Source organism: Felis catus, chromosome X, assembly GCF_018350175.1.
Source record: "Felis catus isolate Fca126 chromosome X, F.catus_Fca126_mat1.0, whole genome shotgun sequence".
In the NCBI taxonomy this organism is placed as follows: domain Eukaryota; kingdom Metazoa; phylum Chordata; class Mammalia; order Carnivora; family Felidae; genus Felis; species Felis catus.
This window is the reverse complement of record NC_058386.1, coordinates 123,252,309-123,264,831: the sequence shown is the minus strand read 5'-3', so window position 1 is coordinate 123,264,831 and position 12,523 is coordinate 123,252,309. Positions and strand designations below refer to the sequence as shown.

General features: G+C 41.0%; 1 pseudogene; it reads right to left on the bottom strand.

Moving 5' to 3' along the window:
* Positions 1 to 7,181: 7,181 nt before the first annotated feature.
* LOC111558878 lies at positions 7,182 to 7,335 on the bottom strand (annotated as a pseudogene).
* Positions 7,336 to 12,523: the final 5,188 nt, after the last annotated feature.

The window sequence follows — 12,523 nt, the reverse complement described above, 5'->3', positions numbered from 1 at the left end:
ACTATCCCCCAACCAGAATGTCAGCTCTGTGAAGGCAGGAAATTTTGTCTGTTTTTATCTGGCTTGTCTGTTTACCCAGCACCTTGATCAGTGCCTGGCATATAGTGGATACTCAATAAATATTTATTGAATGAATAAATGGATGAATGACTAACCCATATGGGAATGGGAAGTGCCACCTAAGCTGAATGTGAAAGTGAATCATGACCATGGGGGTTATTATTCTGAAGAACCTCTAGGAAACAGTGCACAGGAGTTTGACTTGTGAGTTTTCCACCTTGGACTTTTGGGTACTTTAAGGTTATAGGTTTTTTCCATGTAATTTATTTTACAGACCCTCAAAAGTCAATCAGAAACAAACTTTTTTTTTTATTTTACAAGTGTGAGCATTTGAGGAATGTGGTGCAGGCAGAGGGCCCTGCAGCCTGGTTCCTTGGCTCACACACATATGTAAAACCCATTCATTAAACAGGTTTTAGAGTAAACAGAAGTCTTTGCTTTTAACTCCTTTTTGAGGTAACCCTTTTCAAAGTGGGCAAGCCCTTCGTGCGATGGATAGAATTCAAGCATAGAGTCCTGTGTGAGTGGCCCACACATGAGAAACATTTGAGAAAGACAGTGAATGTATTTTCAATAAAATCTCTGCAGTGGCCTGGGAGATAAGATGGTATGTTCTGGTTAATACATGTGTCTGCCAAACAGAATTGATGTGAATCCCCAGACCTCCATGATCTTGTTCCAGAGGACTGGTGCATACCAAGTATGCAGAATATCAACATTCCACCAAACAGAACTGCCTTTTCCTTTTATCATTCAGGAGCCACTTGAGACATTCACAAGCCTCACAGCCACTTTGAAGCTTCGTAATTCTCAGTGATCATGCGAGTTTGAGATATGTAGGTATCACTGGCCTCTAGTTGGGAACATGTTCAGTGGTTTTTATAGTGAACTTATCAAATGAAAGTCAGTTCCTTGATAACTTGTTTTCCACATATCTTCTAATGTAGCAGTTCTCAGGGCATAAATGGTTTGGAGGAAGCCCCCTTGAGAGGAGGAAAGTCTCTGAATTATCGGGGGAGCTTTTTCAATGTAAGTGCTCTCACTCAATATGCAGCACAGAGATTCGGACCCTCCCACGGTTGATAACAAAGCAGGTACACTTATATCTGCATCACCAACAAGAGCACTGCTCAAGCACAAACCTTGGGCTCCACTCCCCACCCTCCACCTAATGAGAGTCCAGCAGTGGGTAAGCGGGAGGTTGCGATCAGCCTGCCTGCTCTACCTATTTGCAGTGCGATCTTAGACAATGAACTTAACATGTTTGAGCCTTAGTTTCCTTTTTTGAAAAATGGGGCTAATCATCCCTGCACTGAGTGTCTGCATATTTTCTACATGCAGGTGGCCACAAAGCCACCTGCAAACAGTCTCGTCTCTGCGTGTGTCTGTGTGGGTATGCACATGCACACACCAAATGGAGTCACACAAACGGCATTTCTGTGTGACCAATATCAATAAATAATCCAAAGGGCCTGCTGCCCTTCTCAGATAAAGACTACTCTTTGATATATTCCAATAATGTTTCTGTATATTTATTGAGTTCTACTCTGACCTCCAGATCATTTTCAGTTTTGCGTGTCTGACCTGCTAGGAATGGCCATTCTGAACTACAATTCAAGTTTCATTTTTCAGGGTGCTTCTCATCTTCCTACACTGTTGCTCAAGGCCAGAAAGTGTGCATATCCTTAGAAACTGAGCTCAAATGCATACAATCACTCATCTATTTAATCATTCATTTTTTTATTTTGCAAATATATGCTGAGGGCCTACTAAGCACCAAACATTCTGCTAGGCTGCAGGATACAAGTATAGTTTCTACTTTTATGGAGTTTATAGTCTAAAGTGGAAACAAAACTGAACAAAGAAATAGTCAAATACTGTGACAATTTCATGAATGGAGTGCCATGGCAGACAATGGAAGAAAAGGATAATCTACTGACATAGGATAATAACAGGTAGTGTCTCTACGGAGGGAACATTTTAGCCAAATCCAGAAATATGAGGAGCCAGATATGAGGGAATAGAGAGAGGGCATTTCAGGAAGAGGAAAGAATAAGTACAAAGGCCCTGAGGCAGGAAGATGTGATGGGGAGAAAAAAGACAACCTCCTAGTGACCAAGAGGTTGGGCTGGCTCCCCTGGCTTCCACAGGGGATTCCCCATTTTCTTTCCTGGTTCAAGATGGTAAGGGGCTTCTTGCCCACCCTTGCTTCTCTGTACTGAGATATCAGCTCTGGGCTGGAAGTGGCTTCCTCACTAGGCTGGAAAAAGCAAATGGAGGAGAAATGGGTGTCACCAGTGAAGCTATGTTTGAGAAAGTACCATCTCACAAACCCCAGAACCTCCATGGTCATTGCTAGAAGACTTCGGGGTAGGAGAGAACAACGCAGGCCCATTACACTCACCCTGATAATTTGCCTACCATGGAAGTCCCTCGCTTGTCACCATTGCGAACACATGCCCTTTTCCTCACCCCAGGACACAACTGAGACCATGTTAGATATCTAAAGATTCACTTGAGTGCTACAGGGTAATAAAACGTAAAGAAACACAAAAAGTAACATGCAACCAGAAGTGACTTTATCAGTTTAGCATATGGTCTACCAGGGTGTCTCTCTTTCTAATAGCATCTACCTCCCTGTACACAGACTGTTTTTATCTCTTGCCACCAAAGAGGAGTAGAATCATAGACTCTTTGTCCAAACAGGGACTCTTTAAAGACTGGAAGAGCACTACTAATATTTAGGCTGGAGGAGTATGTAGAAATTGCCTTGGCTAACCAGGACATATGGTTACCCTTGGAAGAGCAATGTGGGGCAGAGAGAGGCAGAAGCCCTTCCCAGGCTTCAAAGGCCTGCTTTTTTGCAAATATTTCCTATTCTTTTTGTAGGCATATGATAGAATTGAATTTCCCTGATCCCTTGAGATTAGGTGTGACCAAGTGACCTGCTCCAGCTGATGGTTTATGAACACAAGGGTGGTGTTTCACTTCTGAGCAGAAACAGAAAAAACAGTATATAATAGGCCACGTTTCCTGTTTTTCTGCTTCAGTGTTACTGGAATCATGAGGTCAGAGCCTCCCTCAGCCTGAGCTCTGAGAATGATATGGAGCTAACCATCAACTGAGCTGCAATCGGCATAAGTGACTAAGTGAGAAATAAATCTTTGTTGCGATTTTTCTCTGAGATTTTGCAGTTGTTTCTTACTGCAGCATCACCCAATCCAACTGACTGATTCTACTCCCAGGTGTCAGTTCCAGGTCCCCATGATGGAGCACCTCTGTGCACAGATCCACTCTTCCCCTAGACCCTTGCACTAGCCTGTCTTCTGGGTTGCCTGGAGCTACATTCCCCAAATGATGACAGTGGCCTTCTCAACTAGCTGTCCCAAGCCCAAATGAGAGCCCAGAGAAGAGCCATACTAAAGGATGGAGTCACGAGTTTGTAAAGGTATGGGCTTAGCAGTGAAATGAAGGAAAAAAATGATTGTTATGTGATTGAATTGTGTTCCAAAAAAATTCATATGAATTCCCAACCAGCAGACTCCAGAATGTGACTTTATTTGGAAATAAGGTTAATGCGGATGTCATTAGTTAAGATGAGGTCATTAGGGTGGGCCCTAACTCAGTGTGACTGGTGTCCTTATAAAAAGGGGAAATTTGGACACAGTGGCACGCACACAGGAAGAACACCATGTGACAATGAAGGCAGACATCAGAGCGATGATTGTACAAGCAAAGGAATTGCAAAGATTTCCAGCAAACCACCAGAAGCTAGGGGAGAGACGTGGAACAGATTCTCCCTTCCAGCCCTCAGAAGGAATTATCCCTGCCAGAATACTGACCTCAGATTTTAACCATCAGAACATTAGGACAATAAATTTCACTTGTTTAAGCCCCCCACCTTGTGGTAATTTCTTACAGAAGTCTCAAGAAACTAATATAATACAAAACAATGGTGGATCTAGCAACAGAGCTAGCAGGCAGATTTTATAATCCTTCCTGCAAGTCTCAGAGCATCTTCAATGTCCCTTGACACAGATATAGACCCAGACACAGGGACAAACAGAGACACAGATACAGGTATAGATAGACAAACAGATACAGGTATATATAGGGACACACATACAGGAGAGAGAGAGGTACAGATAGACACCCAGCTATAGGAACAGATAGAGACACACATGCAGGTACAAATACAGACACAGACAAAGGTACTTGTATACAGGTAGATACAGGTACAGATGGAGACACAGATAGGAGTGGATATGGAGATAGAGACAAAGATACAGGTGCAGATAGAGATACAGATACAATGTAGAGAGACACAGATACAGATAAAGATAGAAACACAGATCACAATGGAGACCAGTTAAGATACATACAGATAAACATAGACACTGAAGAACAGGTAGAGATACATAACCAGATACAGGTATGAAGAAAGAGAGCCCTAGAAAGAATTACATATAGAGACACAGATTCAGGAACAGGTAGACATCTGTACATAGGTCCAGATAGAGACACAGATAAAGATTCAAATAGAGACCGGACACATATATCCATATGTATGATTAGAGACACTGATACAAATATGCACAGAGAACTAGAAATAGGTAAAAATACAGTAACACAGACACTGACAGATAGAGATAGAGATACAGATATACAGAAAGGCAAAAATACAGATACAGGTAGAGATAGACACAAGGACAGATCTAGATCGAGATACATTTCCAGATAGAGATATAGATTCAGATATAGTCACATGTAAATACAGATAGAGATAGTGACCCAGATACAGGGATAAGTAGAGACAAAAAAATGTACAGAATGAGATCAGATACCAGTACAGATAAATGCATAGAAACGGATTCGGGTTGAGACATAGGTAGAGGTATAGAGAGAGTCAAGATTCAAGTACATACAGACCCAAAAATATAGGAACAAATAGAATAGTACAGGGATAGATAGAGACACAGATACAGGTAAAGACAGAGCCAGTAACAGGTACAGATGTAGACACACATAGAAGTACAGAGACCCAGATAGGGCCACAGACAGAGAAAAAGTATAGATACAAAAGCCCAGATGCAGGTAGAGATAAAGATCCAGAAAGCATTATGGATAGAGAAACAGATGAGGGTACAGTACAGGGAAAGGTACAAATTTGCAGATAGAGGCACAAATACAAGGACAGGTGAAGATACTGGTACAGGCTGATAGAGACCCAGCTACAGGAACAGATGGAGATGCAGATACAGAAACAAGAGACCTCAATACAGGAAAAGAGAGATACAGATACATGTACAGATGGAGACACAGATTTAGGAAAAGATAGATATTGACCCAGGTACCTAGGAAGACACAGATACTGGTTCTTATAGAAATGCAGATAAGTGAACAGATAGACAACCAGATACAGGTACAAATAGATACCTATTGACAGATACAGTTAGAGACACAGATACTAGTATAGATAGAGACCCACCTACAGATACAGATGGAGACCCACACACCTACTGCAAACCAGATACTGGTACTTGTAGAGATACTAAAACTGGTACAGATAGACACAGTGACTGATACTCATATAGATAGAGAAACAAGTGCACATGGAGACATACTGAAGTATGGAGAGAAGCACAGATACAGGCATAGACAGAGACATAGTTACACACATACAATTACAGATACAGATGTGAATACAAATACAGACACAAATACAAGTACAAATAGAGAAACAGTCACTGATATAAATGGAAAGACATAGGTACTTATGGGCACAGATAGAGGTAGTTAAAAAGACAGACACAGATACAATGAGATACACATATACAGATACAGGTACAGGTAGAAACCCTGCTACAGGTATGACCAGAGAGGTAGATACAGGTATGATATAGAAACAGATACACATACAGAGACATAGATACAGGTACATACATAGACACAGATTATTTGGGTGCGGATAGAAACCCAGATACAGGTACGGGTAGAGACATAGATTCAAGAATAGAGAGAGACCAAGTACCAGTTAAAGATACAGTTTGAAGCACAGATAAAGACATGGATAGGTCTGTCAAATAGATTCAGTTTCACATAGGGACACAAATCCATGTACAAACACAAATACAGGTACAGATAAAGACATAGCTTCATGTATACAGACAGATCCAGACACAGGTACAGATAGCGACGCAGATACAGGTGCAGGTAGAAACAAAGACAGTAGTACAAGTAGAGAGACTTATTTACCATTACAGATAGAGACCAAGATACAATTACTTATAGGAGAAAGATACTGATACAAATAAAGACACAGGTATTGTTACAGAAATCGATACAGATGCAAAGTTACATTACAAATAGAGACAAATACCAGTACAGATAGGGACACAGATACTGTTGGATATAGAGACACAGAAACACTGATACTTGTCCAGTGGAGAGCCAAATGAAAGTACACATATGCAGGTATTTATAAGGACCCAGATACAGGTACAGATTGAAACAGGGATACAGGTACCTCTCTCTGTACAGATCCAAGTACAGATAGAAACACAGATCCAGATATGTTAATGACATAGATACAAGTACATATATAGTTCAGACAGAAGTAAGGATAAACCCAAATACAGGTATTGATGAAAACAAAGATAATAAGTACAGATAGAGACTCAGATACAGTGACAAAGACACAATACAATTAAAGATGGAGACCCAATTATAGGTACAGATGGACACACAGACATAGGTGCAGATAGAGAAAGAATACAGGTACACACTGAGACATAGATATATGTACAATAAGAAACACTGATTCCTATACAGATACAGACCCAGATACAGTTACAAATAGAGGGACAGATACAGGTAAAGATAGAGACAAAGACACCAATACTTAGGAGACCCAAATACAGGTGTAGAGAGAAATCCATAGAGCGGCTCAGATATAGACAAAGATACTGCATACACATGTGAGTACAAATAGAAACACAGATTCAGATACAAATAGAGTCATATATACAGGTACATACAGAGATTCAGACACAGGTACAGATAGAGACACAGATACAGGTACTTATTAGATGTAGATACAAGTACCTTTTTTTTTCTTTAAGCACGAACCCAGTCCCCCACTCCCACAAATGATGCAGTTGAGTTTCCCACACTTGGGGACATCACAGGGGTCAGCACATCTGAAGTGCAATGAATAAGCCTCACCCTGGGAAAACCACCTTCATGATCACAGTATCTTCCCTGCCAGGTAAGTATTAGATACAAGTATCTTACGGATACAGATACAGGTACAGATAGAGATACAGACACTGATATTTATAAAGACATAGATATGTAAGATAGAAACAGAGATACAGGTACAGACTGAGACACAGAAAGAAATACAAGTAGAGACACATTTAGAAGTACTCATAGAGACCCAGATACTGATAGAGCTCAGATACGGGTACAAACAGACACACATATACAGGTACAGATAAAGATACAGATACAGAGAGTGACACAGATGCAAACACAGACAGAGACAGACACAGCTACAGATATAATTCTTCCCCATCACTGACATCAAAACTCAAAGGCAGCTTTAATGGCAACTGGGAGATGTCAAGTGCTAACAGTTGCCAGTATCATCAAACAGCATTTATAAATGCCTTTTAGAATTCTTTGACAGCTATGTTTCCTCTAAAGAAGTTCTCACTGGTAATGAGAATTATAAGGACAATTGGCTTTCCCTTTTCACTTTGGCAGCCTGGCAATTCAGAGCCTATGAGACAACCCCTCCTGTCAACGGTAGCCCTGATGTTCTGCATATTCATACATTTCTTTGCTTTGTTTTGATTTTCTACTGTTGTTTGTGCTTTCTCTAGGCCTGCTTCTCTATTTCTATTGTATTAGATTGCAGACATTTTTTAAGCTGTCTCAAATTTCTTTTCAAATGAAGCCAGGTGTCCATCAATGAAATGGAGGCAGCTATACAATACAGTGGTTGGAACAGACAGACAGGGTCAAATTCCAGCTCTGCCACGTCCTCCGAGCTAAGACCCCACCCCTGTTCCCCCAGAGATGCTTCAGTTTGAAGGGAAAGGCAGCCATCTGGGTAGTGGACTCTGTGTGTATGAGACTGCCGGCCTGGGCTGCCTCTCCCACACTTGCCCTTGATCCTTTGCCTGAGAAGGACTGAGGCCAACAGTACCTATGGGGAACAAAAGGCAATGATTAACAAGGCTCTGGGCAAGCCGACCCGAAGCATGAACCCAGCTCTGTAGCCAGCCACCCAAGATAAAAGCCTCAGCTCTTGGCCTTAACCTCCTTTCGCCTTGCCCAGAACCTGTGTGAACTTGACCTGGGCCACAGGCCACAAGGCCAAATCCCAGGCTAATGCGGATCTGGCTCCAGGTCCCAACTAGGCCCTTCTCCCTTCCCAGCTCAGTTTCCTCACCTAGTCAGCATTGTTCATATGTTTATAAAAAAGAGAAAAAGAGTTTCCTTTTGGTTTCTCCTTCGTACTACAGTAAGAAGTACATGTTCAATGTACGAAGATTTTAAAAATACAGATGACCTTCGGATGCCTGGTGGCTCAGTCCGTTAAGTGTCTGACTCTTGATTTTGGCTCAGGTCATGATCTCATGGTTTGTGGGTTCTAGCCCTGCATTAGGCTCTGCACTAACAGCACGGAGACTGCTTGGGATTCTCTGTATCTCTCTCTCTCTCTCTCTCTCTCTCTCTCTCACCCTCCCCTACTCTCTCTTTCTCTCTCTCTCAAAATAAATAAATAGACTTAAAAAAACAGAGATGGCCTTGTGATGAGTACTGGGTGTTGTATTTAACTGAAGCACTGAATTCTACTCCTGAAACCAAATTGCACTGGATGTTAACTACAATTTAAATGAAACCACTCAAAAAAATACAGATGACCAAAAAGAAAACAGCACCCAGTACTCACCCCCCAAACAGAGCCACAGTTAGTATTTTGCTGTGGGTACTTCCAGCCTTGATTCTACCGATATATATTAGTTGAATCTTGGGAAATTGTTGTTTGGGCTGGGCAAAAATGGTTGAATATCTGCTATCGCATATGGCTTATTCTAATAATACATTTAAATTTTTTTTTAATTTGAGTATAGTTGACACACAATGTTACATTACTTTCTGGTGTACAACATAGTGACTCAACAACTTTATATGTTGTGCTACACTCAGCACAAGTGTAGCTACCATCTGTCACCACACGACGCTGTTACAATACCATTGACTATGTTCTCTCTGCTGTGCCTTTTATTTTCGTGACTTATTCATTCCAAAACTGGAAGCCTCCAATCATTTATTTATATATAAGCACATATATGTTAATTTCTTTCAAAATAGGATTATATTATACGTATTTATTTATAACATTTCATTTCTTGAAATACATAGTGAACACAGTTCCATTTAATATGGTTAGAATCCATATCCGCATTGTAGAGAACGTCTCAGTATTTCAATGTATAGATATATGATAATTTCTTTAACCAGTTGCCTATTTTTTATTATTTACTATGTCAGCTACCTATGAGTACTAATGAATCACTGCAAACCTTGGTACCTTAAAATAACAATGATGTGTTATTTCTCATGATTTTGCAGGTAGGCCTGCTGTCCTTCTGCTGGGCTCTCCTGGGCTCCCTCATGAAGCTGCAGACAATCAGGGAAGCTCACTGAGCCTTAGCGTCCAAGGTCTTTATCGCAGGTCAGGCATGGAAACATGTAGTGCCCATGTAACTGGACTACTCAGACTCCAGCCCTCCAGAGGTCAAGCTGATACAGCATGACCCAAAGCCCCAGGCCCACATAAATGCATTCAGGCAGGATGATCCAAAGGCTCACAGGTTGTCTCTCAGGAGCCAGTGGCAGGCTAGTCTTTTCTTTGGAACATGCAGCCTCTGAGCACCCCAAGCCTACAGGGTAAACCGTTTACTGAATGTGTCTCCCCTTCCAACCCTGGAGGGTGGCATAGTGGCCTAAGGATTCCAAGAGGATGGAAATGGAAACTTCAAGATGTCTCAAGGCCCAGACTTGGAAATCACACAGTATCCTTTCTGATGCATTGCACTGGGCAAGGCAAGTCACAAGTCCAGCTCAGTGTCAAATGGGTGGGAAAATTCACCCTACCGCTTGATGAAGGGAACAGCAATATTACATCGCAAAGGAAGATGGACACAGGGAGGTATAATTCATTGGGGGCGTCATTATAACAACATACCAAGCAAAATCTCTTCTAATTATTTTTGCCATTATAAGCAGAGCCATGATAGTCACCCTTATCTAATAATTTTCCATTGATAATGCACTTTCTTTTTCAACATTTATTGTGAAATATTCCATACATATAAAAAGTATAAAAATAATGTAAAAAGCACGTAGATGTTCTAAGTTTAAAGATTTGTAGACTTAAACCTGTGTAGACTTTTCCTTTGCAATTGAAGATTTTCCATCTGTAGGACAGTGTCAAATTCTGACACTTTAAATATATTTAATATGTGATTTGGGTATTTCTGGATTCTGCAGCAAAGGAATACAAATGGAAAATCTGTCAACTTTGTGAAATTTTTGACTTGGATAAGTAGTAAGAAGAGAAATTAGAAAAACTGTTTTTTACCTTAATATGGGCATGTTTTTGAATTGGCTATATTTTTTAAAGCACTGTGGAAGTTTGTTTTTAATAAAAAATCACAATCTTAATTATTCTAAACACACTTTTAAAAGAATATGATGGGATGCACTTATATTTTTGCATGTATGTCAATGGCTTTCTTAGGGTACACCCCAGGACTATAGTATACGCCCTTTGCACAAATGTTATATGTGTTGCTGAATTGCCTGCCACACATGGTGTCCTAATTTACTCACTCACCCTTCTTTTGCAGCCCCAATAAGTGAAGATAATTTTTTGTTTCATTTTGTATTTTTTATTAGGTTGAAGTTTTTGTATATTTAATAATTATTTGCTTTCTTTATTTTTGTGAGCTTTTTGTTTGCATTTATTTTTCATTTTTATTTTTTTTAACTGATGAACAGATTTTTTAAATTTTTTTTAAATTTTTTAATTTAAATTCAAATTAGTTAATGTACAGCGTAGTCTTGGTTTCAGGAGTAGAACCCAGTGGCTTGTCTCTTAATACAACACCCAGTGCTCATCCCCACAAGTGCCTTCCTTAATACCCATCATACATTTAGCCCATCCTCCCTCCCACCTCTCTTACAGCAGCCCTCAGTTTGTTCTCTATATTTAAGAGTCTCTTATGGTTTGCCTCCCTGTGTTTTTGTCTTATTTTTCCTTCCCTTCCCCCGTTCATCTGTTGTGTTTCTTAAATTCCACATGAGTGAATCTATGATATTTGTCTTTCTCTGACTGACTTTTTAAAAAAATATTTATTTATTTATTTTTGAGAGAGAGAGAGAGAGAAACAGTGTGAGTAGAAGAGGTATAGAGAGAGAGGGAGACAAAATCTGAAGCAGGCTCCAGGCTCTGAGCTGTCAGCACAGAGCCCGACGTGGGGCTCGAACTCACAGACCATGAGATCATGACCTGAGCCGAACTCAGACACTTAACCAACTGAGCCACCCAGGCGCCACAACTCTGACTGACTTTTTTAATCATTCTGTAATTGTGGGGTTTGTCTTTTGCCTATCGCTATTGGTAACTCTTTTATGTTAAGGATATTAACTGGCTATCTGTCCACTTCGGACTTAAGAAATATGTCAAGATGCATGAGGAAGGTATGATGCAGTTGTTCTTAAGCCCATTTTATAGATGGGGAAAGTGAGACTCAGAAAAGAGAATGCTCATAGTGACATAGTAAGTTCGTGCAGAAGCTGAAGGAGGAATCCAGGCTTCTGTCTCCCAGCCCAGATCACTTCCTCAGCACCACAGGCCTTTTTACAGCACTGACATTCTAGAAGGAGAGGTGACCTTCATGGGAGTCTGAACTGAAGCTTGGAGCTTAGCCCCAAAATCCCCATCCTCGAAGGGGAACAGAAACAACATTACTGGGGGAGGGGGTCAGTCCCAGCAGACACTGGGCTTTCCACTCCCACTGGCCACAGTGAGACAGTGGGTTTAAGGAAACAGGTGGACTGGCTGAAGGTCAAAGCTTGTAAAACTGGAAAAGAAAAGACCTATTATTTCTTCCCTCCCCCGGCAACCCCACTGGGGCTAAGCATACTTTGCACCTGGTTTGCAGAGGTCAAAGGGTTCGGAGGAGAAATCCATTTATCTTTACTTTTCTCAAGTGACTGTGGTTAACCTGTCACCAAGCAGAAGACCTTGCTCTACCAGATCAGGGCACCTGCTACTGTGGGTCAAATCCAGCTTTCGGCGGCCGCACCCTGTTTATCCATCAACATGAAGCTCTGGCTTTTTCTTTGCTAAGCGACAGCCAGCGGGTGCTTGCCCTTCCCCCTC